Source organism: Lagenorhynchus albirostris, chromosome 7, assembly GCF_949774975.1.
Source record: "Lagenorhynchus albirostris chromosome 7, mLagAlb1.1, whole genome shotgun sequence".
NCBI lineage: Eukaryota > Metazoa > Chordata > Mammalia > Artiodactyla > Delphinidae > Lagenorhynchus > Lagenorhynchus albirostris.
The window spans coordinates 99,397,938-99,420,837 of NC_083101.1; the positions used below are offsets into that span (position 1 = coordinate 99,397,938).

Below are 22,900 nucleotides of genomic sequence, written 5' to 3' on the forward strand. Positions count from 1 at the left end.
GACAAATAGAGACGTCAAATTTTATCAAATTGTACACTTCAGTGGATACAGTTTATTGTACCTAAGTACCTCAATAAAGCTTATTTTTAAAAAAGAAGTTATGGAAGCTGTACCCTAAAATTAACACAGGATTTAGTGCAGATGACTTACTTCGGCTAAAACAAGATTGCAGGTTGATAGACTACTGCAAAATTGAATTGAAAACCTGAAAGAAGGAAATAGAGACTCCCTCTGAACTAGGGATTAGTAGTTTGCTTTAGAAGGATACAATTTACTTTGAAATATTGCCTAGAGTTGAAATGCCTCCTTTTAAAAGTATGCTTTAAGGATAAAATATTTGCACCTTATGGCTAGCTTCAATACATGGATGTATTTTTAGTCATCTTTTATACTTACTAAAGAACTGCAAATCACACAGAAGGACAAAAGAAATGAACAAGGGATATGATGTGTATAGATAATTTATAAATGAATAAATTCAAATGGCCAGTGAACATGTGAGATTATAGATGTATGGACAAAGATATTTGTTCCCACATTATTCATAATAGCAAAAATAAATAAGAATAACTGCAATGTTTAATAATAGCAGATTAATTAGGTGAATTATATTATTTCCATGATGCAAACTTTGAGAATTATATTGTAGAAGAATGTTTGTTGGTGTGAGAAAATTTTAGTAGTGTAATACAAAATTCAAAAGACAGATTACCATTGAAGGATTCTGGAATATTTTCCAAAAGACAGATTACTAGATTGTATACTACAACTGATTATAAAATAATATATTTCAATATTAAAAATTTTAAGATACACACCAGAATTTTAACAGTGGTTATCTTTGGTTGATGGCATTCTAAGAAATTTGTTTTTGTTTTTATGGTAGTTATTGTTTTTGTGCAGTTTTAAAAAAATTTTTTAATTGAAGTATAGTTGATTTACAATATTTTGTTAGTTTCAGGTGTCTAGCAAAGTGATTCAGTTATATAATATATTTATATTTTTATATTGTTTTCCATTATACGTTATTATAAGATATTAAATATAGTTCCCTGTGCTATACAGTAAATCCTTATTTTTAAAAAAATTTTATTTATTTTATTTTTGGCTGTGTTGGGTCTTCGTTGCTGTGCGTGGGCTTTCTCTAGTTGTGGCGAGCAGGGCTACTCTTCGTTGCAGTGCAAGGGCTTCTCATTGCGGTGGCTTCTCTTGTTGCGGAGCACAGGCTCTAGGCTCACGGGCTTCAGTAGCTGTGGCACGTGGGCTCAGTAGTTGTGGCTCGCGGGCTGTAGAGCGCAGGCTCAGTAGTTGTCGCGCATGGGCTTAGTTGCTCCGCAGCATGTGGGATTTTCCTGGACCAGGGATCAAGCCCGTGTCCCCTGCATTGGCAGGTGGATTCTTAACTACTGTGCTACCAGGGAAGCCCTACAGTAAATCCTTATTGCTTATCTATTTTATGTATAGTAGTTTGTATCTGCTATTAAAAAAATTCTTCTGCATTGAGTATATAGTTTCTTCGATGTAGAGAAATAAAGAGTAGCTTGAAGATTAGCAGAAGGTTGAACATTAATACTATAGTATTCATTATACTGTTCTTTCTATTTTTGTAAATTCTTTGAGAATGTTAAAAAAGTTTTAAAATAGCCTTGAAAACCTTCATTTTATTTACAGCACTGTATGAGCCATATTTATCAAGCATAACTCCATTTATGAGGCTATTTAATGGCAGGTTAAAGGGTCTTTAAGCTTGATTTTAATAAATGCATTGTATAATAAAAATTTATTCACATTAAATACAAAGCAAATTATCACCTCTAACTGCTGGCTGATTTAGATTTAACTTCCAGACAGGAAGAGATTTTGAGTTTGGACACAAAGATCTGTTGATGATGTATTGATGATCCATTAATGGTCAGTAATCTTTGGGAATTCCCTGGCTGTCCAGTGGTTAGGACTCGGTGCTTTCACTGCCTGGGCCTGGGTTCAATCCCTGGTCGGGGAACTAAGATCCCGCAAGCCATGCGGCATGGCATCCGCGCCCCCCGCCCCAAAAAGTCAGTAATCTTTCTAGCCTTGTAGAAACAGATGGTGAATTTTCCTCTTTGACATCCAGCAATACTCTGATTCCTAGGTGAGTTGCAGCCAAATTGGATATTGGTAGTATTTCTCTTGATTAATTCATTTATAATAGTTATATACATTTCTAAATTCTAATTTTATTTATTTTTTGAATAAATAATATGGTATAAAATTTTAAAAGGTGTGTAGCAAAAAGTCTTCTTCTATTCCCTGACTCTGGGCCACCAGTTCCCTGCCTTGGGGATGTTAAAGCCGACCACCAGGAACACATCTGTATCTTAAGAAAAATAAGTTACATTTAGCTTGTTGCAGCAAGGAATAACATATACTAGAATAACTGTGGGGCATCTCAGAAGGAAGGAGTTAGAAAAGAGGCTCTACAGGGTTTTAGGAACTGAGACTGGTCATAGAGTGATTTTAGGGTGGAAGTTAGTAGTCTGGGCAGGGACTGGCTAGAATATGTAATTTAGGTGAATTGCTGGAATGGTCAATGGTTTTATCTTTGGTACAACTGAGTCCCTGAGGAGTTACTGTCAGATCAGTTTGTCTGTGGTACTGGAACATAATGAGCCGATGTTAAAAAAAAAAAGTTAGAACTTAGATAGTCTGTAATGCATATTGTGGTTTGGTTTGGTTCACGCTGACTTTTTTTTTTTTTTTGGCTGTGCTGGGTCTTCGTTGCTGCGGGCTTTCTTTAGTTGCGGCGCGAGGGCTTCTCACTGTAGTGGCTTCTCTTGTTGTGGAGCATGGGCTCTAGATATGTGGGCTTCAGTAGTTGTGGCTCGCAGGCTCTAGAGCACAGGCTCAGTAGTTGCGGTGCACGGGCTTAGTTGCTCCGCGGCATATGGGATCTTCCTGGACCAGGGCTTGAACCCATGTCCTCTGCATTGGCAGGCGGATTCTTAAGCCCTGTGCCACTAGGAAAGCCCTATCTGACTTTTAAGTCATAGTGTTTTTCTGAGCGTTTGGGAGCAATTTGTAGTTGCTGTTTCAATTTTTACTCTTTGCTTCTGATCATTTGTTAACTAAGCTGGGGGATTTACCATTTAGGGTAAGTGATCAATCAAGATCTGTATCTTTGTTAGATAGGCTGTGAGTGTTTATCAAGCTTTTGATGGTAGTAATTTTGACCTCTGTAAGCACCAAGCCATTTTTTTCTTTTTCTTAGATGATTGGGTTTTTTTTTTTTGCGGTACGCGCAGGCCTCTCACTGTTGTGGCCTCTCCCGTTGCGGAGCACAGGCTCCGGACGCGCAGGCTCAGCGGCCATGGCTCACAGGCCCAGCCGCTCTGCGGCATGTGGGATCTTCCCGGACCGGGGCACGAACACGTGTCCCCTGCATTGGCAGGCAGACTCCCAACCACTGCGCCACCAGGGAAGCCCTAGATGATTGTTTTTTGAATCACCTGGCATGATAATGGCTGACTGCAGCATTTAAGGCTCTGGCGATCACACACATGGCATCTGTAGCAGACAAAACCTCAAACAAGAATTATTATTAAAGTTTCAAATAATGTCCCATATATCCCATATCTATTTGGATCTTCCTTTGGTAACCAAATCATTTTTTCCCCTTTAATTTGGATATGGATTATTCACCTTTGCCTGTGTCTGAAGAATTAGTCTTGCATTTGGTGATTATCAAGGATAAAGGTCTCGGTAGTACTAGGAATAAAGGGCAGGGTGTTTATTGACAGTCTAGAATCTTGAACCAGCAGAGAGAGAAGAAATAGCCAAAAGAATAAAGGGCAAAATCATGGAAACTGCATGGTAATCAGTGGCTTCTGGCGTCTGAGAGATTGTGTTCTGTTGATCTTGGCCGTAAATGGTCTATTCACATTATCTTCTGCTTTTGGACCAAAACAATTCTGGAAATCCTAGCTCAGACACAGTGTCTGGCCATAGCAATGATGTCAGTAATACACATAATTAATTTTTTCTCCGTAGTGTTAATAGTTACAAGTACATGATACATACCTTAACAGAAGTTCTTTTGACATGTCTCCACGAGGCTCAATTCTTGATCTTTAGATTATCACTGGGAGCTTTAGGTGAATGTAAGGAAGAAGCAGAAACTACTTGTTGATGTTGAGTCTGTAGGTTTTAGTTAATTTATTATTATTAACCAGCCTTATCAGAATGGAAGAGAGTGGAATCTTCTGTTAAAGTACATAATCAGTTTTATAAGGAGTCAGTCATTGATTATTCTGAAAGTAAGAATATGTTCTGAACAGAGGACATTGACACATCTCCAGGCCTTTGATTTATCCTATAAAATGTATTAAGAATTTCACCAATACAAGCTTATTTAAACCTAGAGATAAAATCTTTTTGTAGACAGCTATTGTGTCAGTCTTTGTATATAAATGTATCTTTAACCTGAAAGATGTACAAACATTGAAGCATATCTACTTTTAACACATTTTACTTACACATGATTGCCTTAGGAAGGCTGTACTCTTTTCATTCATTAGTTTTTTTTTTCCTTTTACCCCATTTTAATAAAGCAAAGAGCTCTCACAATAGTTTGAGTTAGCTAAAAGTTGGAGAATGCCAAACAGAGCTAATAATTTCTGTAATCCTTCAAAAATATTTTTAATAAGGTAAAGGATCAAGTCTTTGTGTAACCTAATGGTCATTTAGTGTAAACCCAAAGATATTGTAGGTGTGAGAAACATCTTCACAGTTTTATTATTCTGAATTTGGAGAAAAACAAAATCAAAGAGAATTGTTATGTGACAAAATATTAGCTGTGACTATCCAAAGGTGAGAAGTAGTTACAGGCAGTATCTTTAAAAGCACAACAATAAGTGACTGTTTATTAGGAATGTCAACTTGTTTCCAAAAGTAAGGAACTTAAAAAAAGAAGATTTATGAGTTTGTGAAAAAGCACAGAGTTAATAGAATATTTTGATGATTTAAGGAATGTCTTCCCTGGGCACAGAATAACTTTGCTCTTTTAACAGAAAGAAAATCAAATTCTAGTTTTACTCTGTTTATTATTCATGAAAGAATTTGCATTAAAAGGATTTATAAGCCATTATTCCTTATGAAAAATCCCTCACATCTGACCAGTCAGAAATTTTAACGTATTTTCTTTCTCCCTTCAAAGGTTTTTTTTTGTTTGGTTTGTTCTGGTTTGGTTTTTGTAGCTACTACAAACCCAGACAAATAAAGTATACTAATTCTCATACTGTCTACCCTTGGTATGCTGTCTCATTTGTCTTTCACTATATTCTGTCACATTTTGGCACGACCAGAAATTTCTCTTTTTTCCCCCAGCTTTATTGAGGTATAATTGACATATAACATTGTGTGAGTTTAAGGTGTACAATGTGTTGATTTGATATATTTTGCAAAATGATTACCACAATAGCATTAGCTAACAATGTGTAACACCATATAATTACCATTTCTTTCTTGTGGTGAGACAGACATTTCTTATTTGAAGACCAAATTATTCTCTCTATTTCTAGTTGAGCAAAAGCACATCTGATACCATACATTCACATTCCCCTGTCTTCACACACATTCTTTTACATTCATTCAAAATCAATAACAGAAGACATTGTTAAGAGTTAAAAGTTGAGGGACTTCCCCATGGTCCAGTGGTTAGGAATCCGCCTTCCAATGCAGGGGACACGGGTTCAATCCCTGGTCGAGGACCTGGGATCCCACATGCCACAGGGCAACTATACCCGCAAGCTGCAACTACTGAGCCCGTGCGCCACGAGTAGAGAGAAACCCGCATGCCTCAACGAAAGACCCCACATGCCGCCTGCCGCAACTAAAATCTGACACAGCCAAATAAATTAATATTAAAATATATGTATATATAAAAAAAGAGTTAAGGGCTTCCCTGGTGGTGCAGTGGTTGAGAGTCCGCCTGCCGATGCAGGGGACACGTGTTCGTGCCCCGGTCTGGGAAGATCCCACATGCCGTGGAGCAGCTGGGCCCGTGAGCCATGGCCACGAAGCCTGTGCATCCAGAGCCTGTGCTCCGCAACGGGAGAGGCCACAACAGTGAGAGGCCCGTGTACCGCAAAAAAAAAAAAAAAAGAGTTAAAGGTTGAATGAGAGGGAAATTCTGAGGGCATTAGAAATGAGTAATCTTATAACTTCCAGAGAGTTACAAATTGTAAGGGCTTTCCTTGTTTCTTAAGCATTAATTAATCTCTAAATTCTCTTTAGGGTGAGGCCAATTAGTCTTTTCCAGGTTTTGTATCTCCTAGGCACATCAAAATAGGGACTAATTGCTAGAGATCGGGGAAGCCTACATAAGCCTGATTTCTTCAATAAATGTTCTTTTTTCCTGGTGTTTGGGAAGTCTTTCAGGGAGGCACTTTTAGAATTTGAATTGCATTTGGAAGCCTCCTCATATTAAAGAATGCAGACCACTGGGTATTTAGAATTCTGTTTCCTATCTTGTTTTAAGGTGCCTCTCAAATAAACAACTTTGTTCATGTTAAAAGTTCCCCAAGAGGACTTCCCTGGTGGCACAGTGGTTAAGAATCCACCTGCCAGGGCTTCCCTGGTGGCGCAGTCGTTGAGAGTCCGCCTGCCGAGGCAGGGGACATGGGTTCGTGCCCTGGTCTGGGAAGATCCCACATGCTGCGGAGCGGCTGGGCCCATGAGCCATGGCCGCTGAGCCTGCGCGTCCTGAGCCTGTGCTCCGCAACGGGAGAGGCCACAGCAGTGAGAGGCCCGCGTATTGAAGAAAAAAAAAAGAATCCACCTGCCAATGCAGGGGACATAGGTTCAAGCCCTGGTGTGAGAAGATCCCACATGCTGCGGAGCAACTAAGCTCGTGTGCCACAACTACTGAGCCTGTGCTTAAGAGCCCGTGAGACACAACTACTGAGCCTGTGTGCCACAACTACTGAGACTGCACTCTAGAGCCCCAAGCCACAACTACTGAAGCCCATGCGCCTAGAGCCCGTGCTCCGCATCAAGAGAAGCCCGTGAACCGCAATGAAGAGTAGCCCCCCATTCGCCACAACTAGAGAAAGCCCGCACGCAGCAACAAAGGCCCAGTGCAGCCAAAAATAAATTAAAAAAAAAAAAGTCCCCAAGAGGCCATTTGTAATTTGAAATTTTTCCTTGGTGAAATTATGCCGTTTATTGAGTATATTCATAATCTGAAAATGTGAAGGAAGCAGATAGAGGAGGCACAGAGGAGGCAGAGATTCAGGTTGAGAAAACACCATGTGACCTGCAACGATTGTTAAGGGTGGCACTTTTGCAACCATATGTCTCCAGAAGACATGAAGTGACACCAAAGATAAGCCGTCATCAATTGAGGGCCTATCAGAGCCTCAGCCCCAGCTAGACAGAACTAAGCAAAACACTTCTCAGGATTGTAAGGACTAAGGAAGGTCCTTAGGAAGTTTTAGAAAAATTGACCCAATGCAGAGTTTGCCTAAAGATACTGGTCTAATGAGACCTTCTGAACTTGTCAGCCTTTGGGGCTGGCTGGAAAATACACTTATTAGGTCCTAGTCTGTCCTCTGCCTATGGGCTTCCTCTTATAGATGAATGACACTCAAGATACTGAACAAGCAGACAGATGATAGGAATGCTGTTAATTAGGTAGAAGCCAGATTTCACTCCTGAACAGAACAATCTGATAAGACTGAAAGTCAGAGGACCCACCGTATCACCTTAACCCTGAAGTGCTTGAGAAAATTATTGAAGATCAGGTAACTCACTCTAGTAGGCAGAGTGGCCTTGAGCAGGTGGAAATCAAGTGGCCTCATATGTGCACACTGTTACAAAGTCATGGGTCTCCCTAGAAACAAGGTCAGCTGAAGGATTTATTTATAGTTAAAGAAAAAAAAGTTAGGTTTGTTTAACTTGCTGCAACAAGCAGAGAACCAGAGGAAATAGGGATCTTCTCTATAGGGGGTGGCAGTTAGGAAGGCTACTCATTGGATACTCTTGTTAGATGAAGGACAATTGTTGGATTTTAGGGTGGAAGTTTGTAATCTGGGCAAGGACTAGTTAGAATTTGTAGACTAGATGAGTTGCTAGAACTCATGAAGTTCTAGTGTTAGATCAGATCTAGTGTCTATGCAGAGTTACTGTTAAATTAGTTTGCCTGAGGTCTTATCTTGAAACATGGATCTGAAGTATCTGGTATTAAAAAGAATTTGAGCTTAGATAGTCTGTGATGCATGTTGTGGTTTGGTTTGGTTCACTTCATCTGTTTTATGAGTCATAGTACAGTTATAAGTTGGGACTTCTGTTTTGATTCTGAGAGGCTGCTGGTGTTAGTTTCTTATGTGTATAAAAGTATATTTGTAATTGTTGAACGGCTTTAGGAAAAAACTTTGACTTCAAGAATTCAGTATTAGTTTTCTATTGCTGTGTAACAAATTACCACAAACTTAGTGGCTTAAAACAACGTTTTTTTAGCTCCTAGTTCTGTGGGTCAGAGGTAGATTCATGGCATAGACTTCTCAGGGCTCAAAGGCTGAAATCAAGGTGCCTACCAGGCTGAGTTTACATGTGGAGGCTGGGGGAAGAATCTGATCTTTAGCACATTCAGGTTGCTGGCAGTTCCTTGTGGTGGTAGGAGTGAAGTCCTTATTTTTAGCTGGGGGCCACTCCCAGCTCCTAGAGTCTGCCTTCATTCCTTGCTCCGTGGCCTGCTCTATCTTCAAGCTAACAATGGAGAAATTGCACATCAAATCCCTCTCATGCTTCAGCTCTCTGAACTCCTATATCTGACCTCTAAATCCAGATTAAAAGGTCTTCTGTGATTAGGTCAGGTGCACCTGGACAGTCTCCCTATTTTAAGGTCATCTAATATGGGACCTTAATTATGCTTGCAGACTTCCTTCCAGCAGTACCTAGATGATTGATGGAGTAACTGGGAGAAGGTGTGTGTATACCATGGACCAGGCATCTTGTGGGGTCTGCCTTCTGCTAACCACAGTGCCTTTGTGTGTTTTGAAGCATAAGCCACAGAATTTCCTCTTTGTCATCTTAGTAACTCTTGGTTGCTTATAGGTGTAACTTAAATTTTAATGTTGCTGGTAAGAGTCAGTTTGGGGTATAGCTCTGCTGATTTGAGAGAAGTCTTATTTATGTATAAAACGGATTAACATAAGGAAAGTTATTGCCAGTGGGATTGCCTTTCTTTTTGCCCTTGGCATCTGTTACTTTTCTTTTAATAAAGTTTTTTATAAAAACTTGGAAAAATGTAGGGCAGAGCAGATAGGAAAAAAAAAAAGTTGTCTGTAGTCCAAACACTCTTGCTTATACTTTCATCCTTTTCTTCCAATTTTTATTGTTCAATTAAAAGAATATCATTATGATCATATAGTGTACAAAATAATTGTATACTGACTTCTTATATACTTTTTTTCTGATTATAAAAGTGATACAGGGTAATCAGAGAAAGTTTAAAAATAGGCAAGTCGGAAGAATAAGATAATTTAGAATCTTGTTACCTAGCACTAATACTTGGGTATATTTCCTTATTGCCTTTTCTAATGCATTATTTAGTCACAATTTAGATCATATCGTATGGATTTATTTATTTATTTATTTATTTAGATTTATTTTTAAACAGTTAAACACTGGACCACTTGTCAATTTTAAATAAAAGGTATTTGGCATATTACTCATCACCTATGAGTTTTTTGTATCCTAACCTTTAAAAGTGACTTCTTTAATTCTGTGTGAATTTTAGATTCATAAATATGCCTTTTATTTTTAAAATTTTACGTGTGTATGTACATATATGTATATTTATGATCAGTATCTTATGGGGGAAAAAAATAGACAAAGCATTCCATTGTCTGTTCAAATTGACTCACTCCCTCAGGGTCCCTGACAGCTGAGTTTTCACAATACCTTATATTTTAATATTATCAGTGGACCAAGGACATCAGCGTTTCCATTGGCTCTTCTTCCCTCTTGCTTTTTGAGACAAAATACCATGGCTCTGGCCTCCCTGTGGGGAACAGCAGCTCCGGAGAAGAAAATGCTTTGAAAAGAGGTCTTTAAAGAACATTCCAGACTTAGAGAGTGAAAGAGAGCACCTTGTGCCTCCTTTCCCGTCTTCTCTTGGCTTCTCATACTGACTAGAATGCCAAAATGTCTCAGCTGAAGGTGCAGACTGATATCGGGCAGTATTTCCCTGCTGAAACATTGATAGACTGGGCACTCGCTATATGAATTTTTAAAGAATACAGAAAATCATTATTTGAGTTACTTGTTAATGAAAATAGTTTGTTTTATTACTTACTACCCTTCTGTTTTTGAGGAGAGAGGTGAGGTAAAGACAAATATTTTGTTTTGTAATGTTCCTTGCAAAGTGTCCAAAATGTGATTTGGATGTGGTCATCAACCATGTCAAGAATGATTCTATTTTAACAGCGGCATGAAAAAATCATTCTAGAAACACATTTCTTAGGACTGGGAAGGAACTGAAACATAGAATTTGCACATGAGTGGAAATTTGATCTCTGAGTTACATAATCTTCCTGAAATCAACCAAGACTTCTGAGTCTGGGGTTCAAAGTGAATAAAGCTAGACTTGAAAATCTTTGGTATCATGACTTTTGCAGTTTTTTCCTTAATTTTAATTCAACTCTGACTGGGGTCAGCTAGGCTCAAGTGTTTTTGCATTAAAAAGGTTTTTAAAAAATTATTGACGTATAATATACAAAAGTGCACAGATCCTAACTGTACAGCTTGATAAATTTTCACAAAGGAAACATACTTGTGTAGCCAGTATTCAAATCAAGAAAACACAACATTACCTACAGTAAGTGTTGAGGTAATTTTCTTTCAAGAAGGCTCTGTAGGTGATATATTTTCTGAGTCCCTTTGATTTTCTGAATGTCATTCTATGACCTTCACAGATAATATAAAGTATTTGGCTGAGTACAAAACTTACAAGTTACAACCTTTTCTCCTTAGAGTTCTACACATATTCCAGTGATGTTAGAAATCTAATATTCTAGAAAAAAAAACTATAGACCATCATGATTTAAGTTTCTTCTTTATCCTTATAATTCAGAATTTTTTCAAGAATGTGCCTCTTGATTAGTTTTTCCTGAAATGCAATGATTCAGTGTGTTTAAGCAAACCTTTCTATATAGCTCAGAAAAGTTTTCTAATTTGTTTTGAGTATTTTTCCTGTTACATTTTTTCTAGTTTAGTTTTTCAGGAATATCATTAACCTCTTATTTTGGCTCTCCATCCTCTATTCTCTGTATGTCATTGTCTCTCACCATTTTCATATTTGTCCTTTTCCTTTGTATTCCAAAAGAACTTTTCTAGTTTGTCTTACATATTATATACTTTATTTTTATCAGTTTCATTTCTGTTCTTTGCTCTCTCCTAGCGTTCTCCTAGAATTGTTACACAGTCAGTTCTGTTGTAATGATTGTCAAAATTCATTGAATTGTATGCTATGTAAAGATGATTAAGAAAAAAAGCATATATCTGATAAAAGGACATACTCAGAATATATAAGAACTTTTATCAGTCAATGGAAAAAATATATTGAAGAATTTTTTTTTTTTTTTGCCGTACACGGGCCTCTCACCATTGTGGCCTCTCCCGTTGCGGAGCACAGGCTCCGGACGCTCAGGCTCAGCGGCCATGGCTCACGGGCCCAGCCGCTCCGCGGCACGTGGGATCCTCCCTGACCGGGGCACGAACCCGTGTCCCCCGCATCAGCAGGCAGACTCTCAACCACTGCGCCACCAGGGAAGCCCCCTGAATAAATTGTTAAATGGACAAAAAATTGGTTGATTAGGCATGTCCCGAAAGGAAGATAGCCAGTAAACAAGTGGAAGCGTGCTCAGCATCACTATTCACCAATGAAATGTAAATTAGAACCACAAAGAGAAGTAGACACTCACTATAATGGAGTAAAATTTAAAAGTGACCAATACTAAGTGTTGGCAAGGAGTAACTGGAACCCTCACACCTTGCTGGTGTGGCTAAAATGGTATAAGACTTAAGTGAACTGTTTGATGAAACCTATGCCTACCCCCCTAACCTTGCATTCCCAATCCTGGGTGAAACGGGTGCTTACATCCACCATAAGACAGATAGAAGAATGTTCATAGCAACATTATTCATAGTAGCTCAGAATTGGAAAGGTTATCTAACACATTTTGCTGCCCCTAGCCTTATTAATTCAGTCGTGCTAAACATGTAGCAATCTGCTTTTAGTTTAATATGTGCTATTAATGAAAATTTATGTAGGGTATCCCCCCCCAATTTTCTAATTTTTGAAATGTTTTTCAAATTTCTTAAAACTTTTTTCTTTAAACTAGTTTGATTTTGGAGCACTAAAAGAAAATTTGTTGCACAGATAGCCTAGAGCACCAATTATAAAAATGCCAACTTTTGGTCTGCATTTAGCCCAAATACTCTTTTATTCTTGGATCATTCTTAAGTTTCATTAATTTTAACTGCTTTTTGAATCTTACACGTTACTTTCCCATTTGAATGGTGCATTTATTTATTTATTTATTGCTCACTGCACTAGTTGCTTGCTCAGATTAACTTGTTAATGCTGTTTCATTTTTTGAATAAATACTAAAGAGCAGTGCTGTTCAATATAACTTTCTGAACTGATAGAAATGTTGTGTATTTATGCTCTCCAATATGGCAGTCACTGAGCACATGAGGTTTTTGAGCATTGAAATGTGGTCAGTGCAACTGAGGAACTAAATTTTAAATTTTATTTAATTTTAATTAATTTAAATTTAAGTCTAAATGGCCACATGTGGCTAGTAGCTACCTTATTAGACAGTGTAGCTCTAGAGTTAAGAAGGATGAATTGAGAAAAAGACAAGAATTTAGAATGATATGAAATTAGGAAAAAATGCATTTATCATTTAACTTAGAACATTGGTTCTCAATCTGCACATTAGGCTGCATGTTAGGATTACCTGGAGAGCTTTTTGAAACTACCAGTTTCTGGGACACTAATCTAAAACCAGTTGAATCCAGATTTCTAGAAATGGAAACTTCCTAGGTTATGCTAATGTACAATTGGAGTTAAAAATCAGTAAATTATAGTAGTGCTTCTTAATGTGCACCTGAACATCTTGTTAAAATGCAGATTCTGATTTCAATATATCTGAGTTAGGCCAGGTATCCTGCACTTCTAACAAGCTCCTGGGTGATTCTGATATTTTTGATCCCCAGACTAAACTTTGAGGAGGAAAGAATTCTAGGATGAAAGGTTGAGCAGGAGTTTACCATATCTGAAATGAACATTTGGTGGCATAATTGTCGAATTCAACAGTTGATATCTGGCTCAGACTTAGTTTCTATATGTCTCAACAATGGTGTGTACATAATATATACCTCAAAGTACTTAATTAGAAATTGATGAAGAACCAAACCTTTTCTCTGATCAGTGTCTAGGGAAGAGGTTTTGTTTTGTTTTGTTTTGTTTGGATAAAATAGGGAAGAGCTCTCTGAAGAAGTAACATTTGAGCAGAGAATTGAGTAGAATGAAGGGGCTACCATGGCAGGTATGCAGTGGGCGTGAATGAGGTTCATGGCAACCAGCTCAACAGATAACCCAGCAGCTTTCACCACTGAAATAACAAAGATAAGAGTAGAAGTAAGTGAAATAGGGACCAGGAAAACAATAGAAAAGATTAACAGAATTAAGAATTGGTTTTTGAAATGATTAACATAATTGACAGACTTTAGACTGAGAATAAAAGAGAAAAGACAAATAAATAACTTAAGAAATGAAAAAAGGAGACATTACAACTGATGCCACAGAAATATAAAGGATTATAAGAGACTACTGTGAACAATTATCCACTACAAATTGGGTAGCCTAGAAGAAATGGATAAATTTCTAGACACATTTAACCTATGAAGGCTGAATTATGAAGAAGTGGAAAACTCTGAACAGACCAATAACAAATAAGGAGACTGAATCAGTAATCTAAAACCTCCCAACAAAGAAAAGCCCAAGACCAGATGGTTTCATTGGTGAAATCTATCAAACATTTAAAAAAAGAATTCATACCAATCCTTCTCAAACTCTTCCAAAAAATTGAGGGGGAGGGAATGCTCCCAAACTCATTTTTTTTGAGGCCAGCATTACTCTGATACAAAGGCCAGATAAGGAAACTATAAGAAAAGAAAACTGCAGACCAATATCCCTGATGAATAGAGATGCAAAACTTCTCAACAAAATATTAGCAAACCTAATTAACAGCATGTTAGAAAGATCATTCACCACAATCAAGTGATATTTATCCCTAGGCTGCAAGGGTAATTCAACATATGCAAATCAACAAATGTGATATACATCACATTAATGGGATAAAAGATAAAAATCATATGATCATCTCAATAGATGCAAAAAAAGCATTTGACAAAATACAGCATCTTTTCTTGATAAATACACCCAACAAATTGCATATAGAAGGAACATACCTCAACTTAATAAAAGCCATATATGACCAGCCCACAGCCAACATCATATTCATCAATGAAAGGTTGAAAGCTTTTCGTCTAAGATCAGGAGTAAAATAAGGGTGCTTACTCTCACCTTTCTTATTCAACATAGTACTTGAAGTCCTAGCCAGAGCAATCAGGTAAGAAAATCAATCAATCCAGGTCAGAAAGTAAGATGTAGAATTGTCTTAGTTTGCAGATGACATGGTCTTACATAGAGAAAATCCTAAAGACTCCACCAAAACAAAAAACAAACAAACTGTTAGAACTAATAAACAAATTCAGTTGTTTGAGGATACAAAATCAACATACAGAAATAACTTGTGTTGCTATACACTAACAATGCAATATCTGAAAAAGAAATAAAACAATTCCATGTACAATAACATCAAAAACAATAAAATACTTAGGAATAAATTTAATCAAGGAGGTGAAAGATCTGTACACTGAAAACTACAAGATTTTGATGAAATTGAAGAAGACATAAACAAATGGAAAGACATCCTATATTCATAGATCAGAAGAATTAATATTTTTAAAATGTCTATACTACCCAAAGTTGTCTGGAGATTCAATCCAATTCCTATCAAAATGCCAATGGTTTTGGGCTTCCCTGGTGGCACAGTGGTTGAGAGTCCGCCTGCCGATGCAGGGGCATGGGTTCGTGCCCCGGTCCGGGAAGATCCCACATGCCGCGGAGCGGCTGGGCCCATGAACCATGACCACTGAGCCTGCGCGTCCGGAGCCTGTGCCCCACAACGGGAGAGGCCACAACAGTGAGAGGCCCTCATACCGCAAAAAAAAAAAAAAAAAAAAAAGCCAATGGTTTTTTTCACAGAAATAGAAAAAACAATCCTAAAGTTTGTGTGGAGCCACAAAAGACCCTGAATAACCAAAGCAATCTGGAGAAAGAAGAACAAAGTTTGAGGCATCATACGTCCTGATTTCAAACTATACTGCAAACCTCTAGTAGTCAAAACGGTATGGTATTGGCATAAAATAAAAACAGACACACAGGCCAATGGAACAGAATCAAGAGCTCAGAAATAAACCCTCACATATACAGTCAACTAATATTTGACAAGGGAGCCAAGAATATTCAATGAGGGAAAGGATAATCTTTTCAATAAGTGGTGTTGGGAAAGCTGTATAACTACAGTGCAGAAGAATGAAATTAGACCACTCACAAAAATTAACTCAAAATGGATTAAAGACTTAAACATAAGACCTGAAACTGTAAAACTCCTAGAAGGAAACATAGGGAAAAAGCTGTTTGACATTGGTCTTGGTGACAATTTTGGGGGTATGACATCAAAAGCAAAAATAACTGGGACTACATCAAACTAAAAAACTTCTGCAGAGAAAAAGAAACCATCAACCAAGTGAAAAGGCAACCTACAGAATGGGAGAAAGTATTTATAAATCATATGTCTGATAAGAGGTTAATATCCAAAGTATATAATAAACTCATACAACTCAATAGCAAAAAACCCAAACAATCCAATTTAAAAATGGAAGGAGGAACTGAATAGACATTTTCCCAAAGGAGACATTACAGATGGCCAACAGGTACATGAAAAGGTGCTCAACATCACTAATCATCAGGGAAATGCAAATTAAAATCATAGCAAGATATCACCTCAGACCTGTTAGAATGACTGTTTTGTTTTGTTTTTTTTAATGTGGATACACTTAAAGTGGCCTTTTCTATCACCAATCATCTTTTTTTTTTTTTTTTTTGGCTGTACGCGGGCCTCTCGCCGTTGTGGCCTCTCCCGTTGCAGATCACGGGCTCCGGATGCAAAGGCTCAGCAGCCATGGCTCACGGGCCCAGCCGCTCTGCGGCATGTGGGATCCTCCCGGACCGGGGCACGAACCCGTGTCCCCTGCATCGGCAGGCGGACTCCCAACCACTGCACCACCAGGGAAGCCCACCAATCATCTTTGAGTAACAAGAACCTCCTCTACTCTTAAAAAGAAGTACTGTAGTTTTATAACCCCTAAATGATCACATTTCTGGATAAATGGCCTTTTGATTCATAGTCAAAAAATGTTTTTAACTCTATGCTCGTGTTTTGAGACCCTTTAATCCCTCTGTTAACCCTACTTTCTTGTTGGTAATGATTATAGTTTATAAAATAACATGCCTATATTAAAAATGAAGGAACCAGGAACCCCAAGTGACAATATGAAGAAACCAATAAAGTAGTAACTTGAGCTCTGACACTACTGACATTTTGACTCTTTTATTTAAAAATGCCTATTTAATTTTTTGAACAAATAAAATGTCTGGAATTACTTATTAGCCTTGTAATCACTTGAGTACCTTTTCTTTTAAATTTGAAAAATTGTGCTAAGACATGATTTTGGAAGGATGACAGCTTTATAAATGGAGTATTTAGAGAGGCAACACACAGCCACAGAAATGAAGGGAAACTTCCATGTGTGGTGGTGAGTGGTTTATTTATAATTTGAAAGGATGCAAGAATTGAACCTCTGTGTTACAGTTCAAATACTTCATAGTTTAAAGCATGGATAAGATGTTAGAGGCTACAACTTCAGAGTCCAAGTGTTTAAGTTGTATTTCTTATTAATGAAATCCTGTGTGCCATTAAAGGCAGTTTGAAATGAACTTGTCAGAGATTTGGGTTTAGATTATCATCCACTGTGAAGTGAGAAGTGAAGCAAGTTGAATATCATCTTTTGTATACATTAGACATAAGACATAATAAAATCTCCAAACTTGGGCTTAGAGACATGTATATGCATAGTATTTAAGTTTTGATTCTAGTCTTATTCTTTTTTTTTTTTTTTTTTTTTGCGGTACGTGGGCCTCTCACTGTTGTGGCCTCTCCCATTGCGGAGCATAGGATCCAGACGCGCAGGCTCAGCGGCCATGGCTCACGGGCCCAGCCGCTCCGCAGCATGTGCGATCCTCCCGGACCGGGGCACAAACCCGTGTCCCCTGCATCGGCAGGCGGACTCTTAACCACTGCGCCACCAGGGAAGCCCTCTAGTCTTATTCTTGTTCCCCCAAATCCACGTTTATCCAAACCAGTGTTACCCAAAAGTATGGTCCGTGGACCAATGTCTGTCCACGAATTGTTACTAACTGCAGTAAATACAGAGAGTTAGCATTTAAAAACTTTTATAGCAGCTTGACATTGGCACAACATCTATGCATGTGATCATTTTTCTAGTAATTTATTTTTATTGCATTTTACAAAGTATAGTTTTCCACTTGTTGATGCTGGGGTGGGGGCAGTTCCAACAGACAGTTTACAAAGCACTACTCTAGATCCTCTATTTTTCACTCAGAAATTCTGAACTCCGTGTATTCATGTGGCCACATAGGGGCTGGGGCAAGGGACATGAAGACCAGTAAACTATGACTATGTGATGACTGGGAATACAGGTGCTGATTATCTGAGATTAGTGAGCATGAGATTTGCCTGGGGTACTTGTTAACCATGCGGAGGTCTGTGTAGATCTCCAAAGATCCTGATTCCACACGTATGAGACCTAAGAATCTATGCTCTAAACAAATGCCTCTGATCAGTTGATGCTGATTAATTTTGTTTCTGGATAGGTTGTTTAAATCAGGATACTTGAGAGTAAAAGGAAGCATTATTAATAATTACATCAGGACAAAATAAATAAACCAGGATACTCAGACATAATGGTCACTCTTGTCTGGGGCATATTTTTTTACACAGACGTTTAAAGTTTACTTGGAAAGTTTCTACTGTTTCCTTTCATTAGCAAACTTAGCTCGATTTCCTTTAGTCTTCTCTGGATTGTGGCTCTTCCCAGTCTTTGTGAATCAATCTCAGCTAACGTATGTATAGAACTATCCAGTACAAGAAGGGAAATGGAATTCAGGACTCTAAACATAGCTAGGGGTAACTTAGAGGGTGGTAAGACCCACTCCTTTAAAGTTGAAGATTCTTTTATTCTGATTTGAAGGGTATTGATTTTTTAAATAACCCTTACCATTTATGATAAAACTCTCCAGAAAGTGGGCATAGAGGGAACCTACCTCAACATAATAAAGGCCATATACGACAGACCCACAGCAAACATCATTCTCAATGGTGAAAAACTGAAAGCATTTCCTCTAAGATCAGGAACAAGACAAGGATGTCCACTCTCACCACTATTATTCAACAGAGTTTTGGAAGTCCTAGCCACAGCAATCAGAGAAGAAAAAGAAATAAAAGGAATACAATTTGGAAAAGAAGAACTGTAACTGTTTACAGATGACATGATACTATACATAGAGAATCCTAAAAATGCCACCAGAAAACTACTAGAGCTAATCAATGAATTTGGTAAAGTTGCAGGATACAAAATTAATGCACAGAAATCTCTTGCATTCCTGTACACTAACGATGAAAAATCTGAAAGAGAAATTAAGGAAACACTCCCATTTACCACTGCAACAAAAAGAATAAAATACCTAGGAATAAACCTACCTAGGGAGACAAAAGACCTGTATGCAGAAAACTATGCGACACTGATGAAAGAAATTAAAGATGATACCAATAGATGGAGAGATATACCATGTTCTTGGATTGGAAGAAACAATATTGTGAAAATGACTACACTACCCAAAGCAATCTACAGATTCAATGCAATTCTTATCAAATTACCAATGGCATTTTTTACGGAACTAGAACAAAAAATCTTACAATTTGTATGGAGGCAAAAAAGACCCTGAATAGCCAAAGCAGTCCTGAGGGAGAAAAACAGAGCTGGAGGATCAGACTCCCTGAATTCAGACTGTACTACAAAGCTACAGTAATCAAGACAATATGGTACTGGCACAAAAACAGAAACATAGATCAATGGAACAAGATAGAAAGCCCAGAGATAAACCCACGCACCTATGGTCAACTAATCTATGACAAAGGAGGCACGGATATACAATGGAGAAAAGACAGTCTCTTCAATAAGTGGTGCTGGGAAAACTGGACAGCTGCATGTAAAAGGATGAAATTAGAACACTCCCTAACACCGTACACAAAAATAAACTCAAAATGGATTAGAGACCTAACTGTAAGACCAGACACTATAAAACTCTTAGAGGAAAACATAGGAAGAACACTCTTTGACATAAATCACAGCAAGATCTTTTTTGATCCACCTCCTAGAGTAATGGAAATAAAAACAAAAATAAGCAAATGGGACCTAATGAAACTCCAAAGCTTTTGCACAGCAAAGGAAACCATAAACAAGACGAAAAGACAACCCTCAGAATGGGAGAAAATATTTGCAAACAAATCAACGGACAAAGGATTAATCTCCAAAGTATATAAACAGCTCATGCAGCTCAATATTAAACAAATAAACAAGCTAATCCAAAAATGGGCAGAAGACCTAAATAGACATTTCTCCAAAGAAGACGTACAGATGGCCAAGAAGCACATGAAAAGCTTCTCAACATCACTAATTATTAGAGAAATGCAAATCAAAACTACAATGAGGTATCCCCTCACACCAGTTAGAAAGGGCATGATCAGAAAATCTACAAACAACAAATGCTGGAGGGGGTGTGGAGAAAAGGGAACCCTTTTGCATTGTTGGTGGGAATGTAAATTGATACAGCCACTATGGAGAATAGTATGGAGGTTCCTTAAAAAACTAAAAATAGAATTACCATATGATCCAGCAATCCCACTACTGGGCATATACCCAGAGAAAACCATAATTCAAAAAGACACATGCACCCCAATGTTCATTGCAGCACTGTTTACAATAGCCAGGTCATGGAAGCAACCTAAATGCCCATCGACATACGAATGGATAAAGAAGTTGTGGTACATATATACACTGGAATATTACTCAGCCATAAAAAGGAATGAAATTAAGTCATTTGTTGAGACACGGATGGATCTAGAGACTGCCATACCAAGTGAAGTAAGTCAGAAAGAGAAAAACAAATATCGTATATTAACGCATGTATGTGGAACCTGGAAAAATGGGACAGATGAACCAGTTTGCAGGGCAGAAGTTTAGACACAGATGTAGAGAACAAACATATGGACACCAAGGGGGGAAAGCCGCAGTGGGGTGGGGGTGGTGGTGTGCTGAACTGGGCGATTGGGAGTGACATATATACACTGATGTGTATAAAATTGATGACTAATAACTTGCTGTATAAAAATAAAATAAAATTCAAAAATTAAAAAAAAAATAACCCTTACCTAAAAACTTAGGACTCTCCTGGAACTTTCTTTTATGCATGTTGTCCCAAGCCAATCTTAATTCCTCTTAGTGTTCCTGGCTCAGCTGTGTCCCATTTCTCTTAGCTAGGCATAATCCCCTTGATCCATTTCATCCTTACTTTCATTTAACTGACTTACTTACTTGTTTTAAATAAATTACAACTGAAGAATTTGAGAGAAAGAAAAAATATCTTTCTAAATTTCCTCCTCAGGAGCTCTTTAGGTTGTTGTCACCTTTACTTACGTAACTTTTATGATATATAAGAAAAACGGGTTTCCTGTTTTGTAAACTGTTCTCTGATTACAACTGAGGTTGGAGGAAAATGATTTTTATTAGTAAGTAATAATACTACTGGTAGAAGTCAAGTAATGTCTGTGGATCTCTTGTCTCTCATACTACCTCTGTTATGATACATTTTTGTCAATTCCAACATATTTGATTTTGTATTATTTCATCTTGTTTTTAGTTTTTTTTTTTTTTTTTGCGGTATGCGGCCCTCTCACTGTTGTGGCCTCTCCTGTTGCGGAGCACAGGCTCCAGACGCGCAGGCTCAGCGGCCATGGCTTATGGGCCCAGCTGCTCCGTGGCATGTGGGATCTTCCCGGACCGGGGCACAAACCCGTGTCCCCTGCATCGGCAGGCGGACTCTCAACCACTGCACCACCAGGGAAGCCCTGTTTTTAGTTTTTTGACCAATTTCTTTGATTTACAAAGTGGGCAATTAAAAACAATTTAGTAAAAATTTAAGTAAACTTGTTCAGGACTAACCTTCACCCTGTCTTATAGACTCACCAGATGAATGAATAAAAGACTCATCATAATATTTTATTTTTGTCTTATTTTAGATTTAGATTATCCTACTAAAATAGTATATTGATATTCCATATGAATTACACAAATTAAGACTAATTTGTCCTTTAAATTGAGACAGTTTTAAGAGGGAAAGGGGATGCTATTAACAGTTATACTAGGAGAGCAGCTGAAACCTAGGACTGTCCTGAGTAAACTGGGATGTGTATGGTCCCCATCTCAGGATAATATTTGCTGGTTGGATAGCTACTATGATATTTTCAATGGGCTTTGAATAGTCAAAATGAGTCAAATTATAGCTAAGAGCATTATAAAACTTACCATAGGACTTTCTTTACTTGTAAAAAATACAAAATGGAATGGCTAGATCAAGTCTAAAATTGTTTAAGTGCCTGTAGATTTCAACTTGGTTCTTAATAATACTTCCATAAAGCTAGAAGTGGAATAATCAGACAGTAACCACAAATTGAAATGAATCCCTCCTTTAAAACTTATGGTTTATAGACTTGTGGCTATTAGGTCACAGGGAATCTAAAGTAGACTACATTATAAGATAGGTAAAAGAAGAGGTGATAGCCAATTTTAAAATGTCAAAAAATTTTTTCTGTTCAAGTTGCTAATTTACCATGATGTTGTATATAAACTTTATATCCAGTGTACACTGAAGTTAGTTGTTAGCATTTCGAGATTAGAAAACACAGCTAGACCTCCCATACCTATTTTTCTCAAGTTTATGCTCTGTTACTAGAGCAAGTTATTCTGTGAAAGAGCTCCATCCTGTTAGTTGTGTTCTTGTTATTAGTAATATTTTAAGCAACTACCTTTTATTAATACATACGTACGTACATAAAAAACATCTGATTCCCCTGATCAGGAACTGAAGTCAAACTTCCAAGACATGGTTTCATTAGGTCTGTTCTTTGGAAGAAATAAATACCCTTTTAGTGTTGTGATTTATTTTCCTTCATTTTTTTAAACCATAGTTTCATTTTTAACACATTTTCCATAGATAAAAGATACTCGTATCATCTAGTCCCTTGTCTCACTTTTAGCTTATCTACTGAATCAACTTCAAGTCTTTCATCTTTATATGTATAACATAATATATACACGCACACACACATATATCTTTTAAATGACTTTAACTGTGGCCTTTTAAAAAATTAGAATCGATCATCTATAATATATAGTATCTTCGATTTGTTTTCCTATGTAGTTCTCGTGCTGTGGATGTGAAATCGTGGTGATGCATTAGGTTTAATTTGTTACATAAAAGTAATGTGTTTATGGTTTTTCTCTATACCTTTAACTGTTAAAAAATTTT

The 22,900-nt window shown here is 37.6% G+C and overlaps 1 protein-coding gene across 7 annotated transcripts in view; it reads left to right on the forward strand.

The window, feature by feature from the left end:
• Positions 1-22,900, forward strand: part of PPP3CC (protein phosphatase 3 catalytic subunit gamma) — a 91,463-nt gene that overhangs the window by 19,504 nt on the left and 49,059 nt on the right. The window lies entirely within an intron of this gene.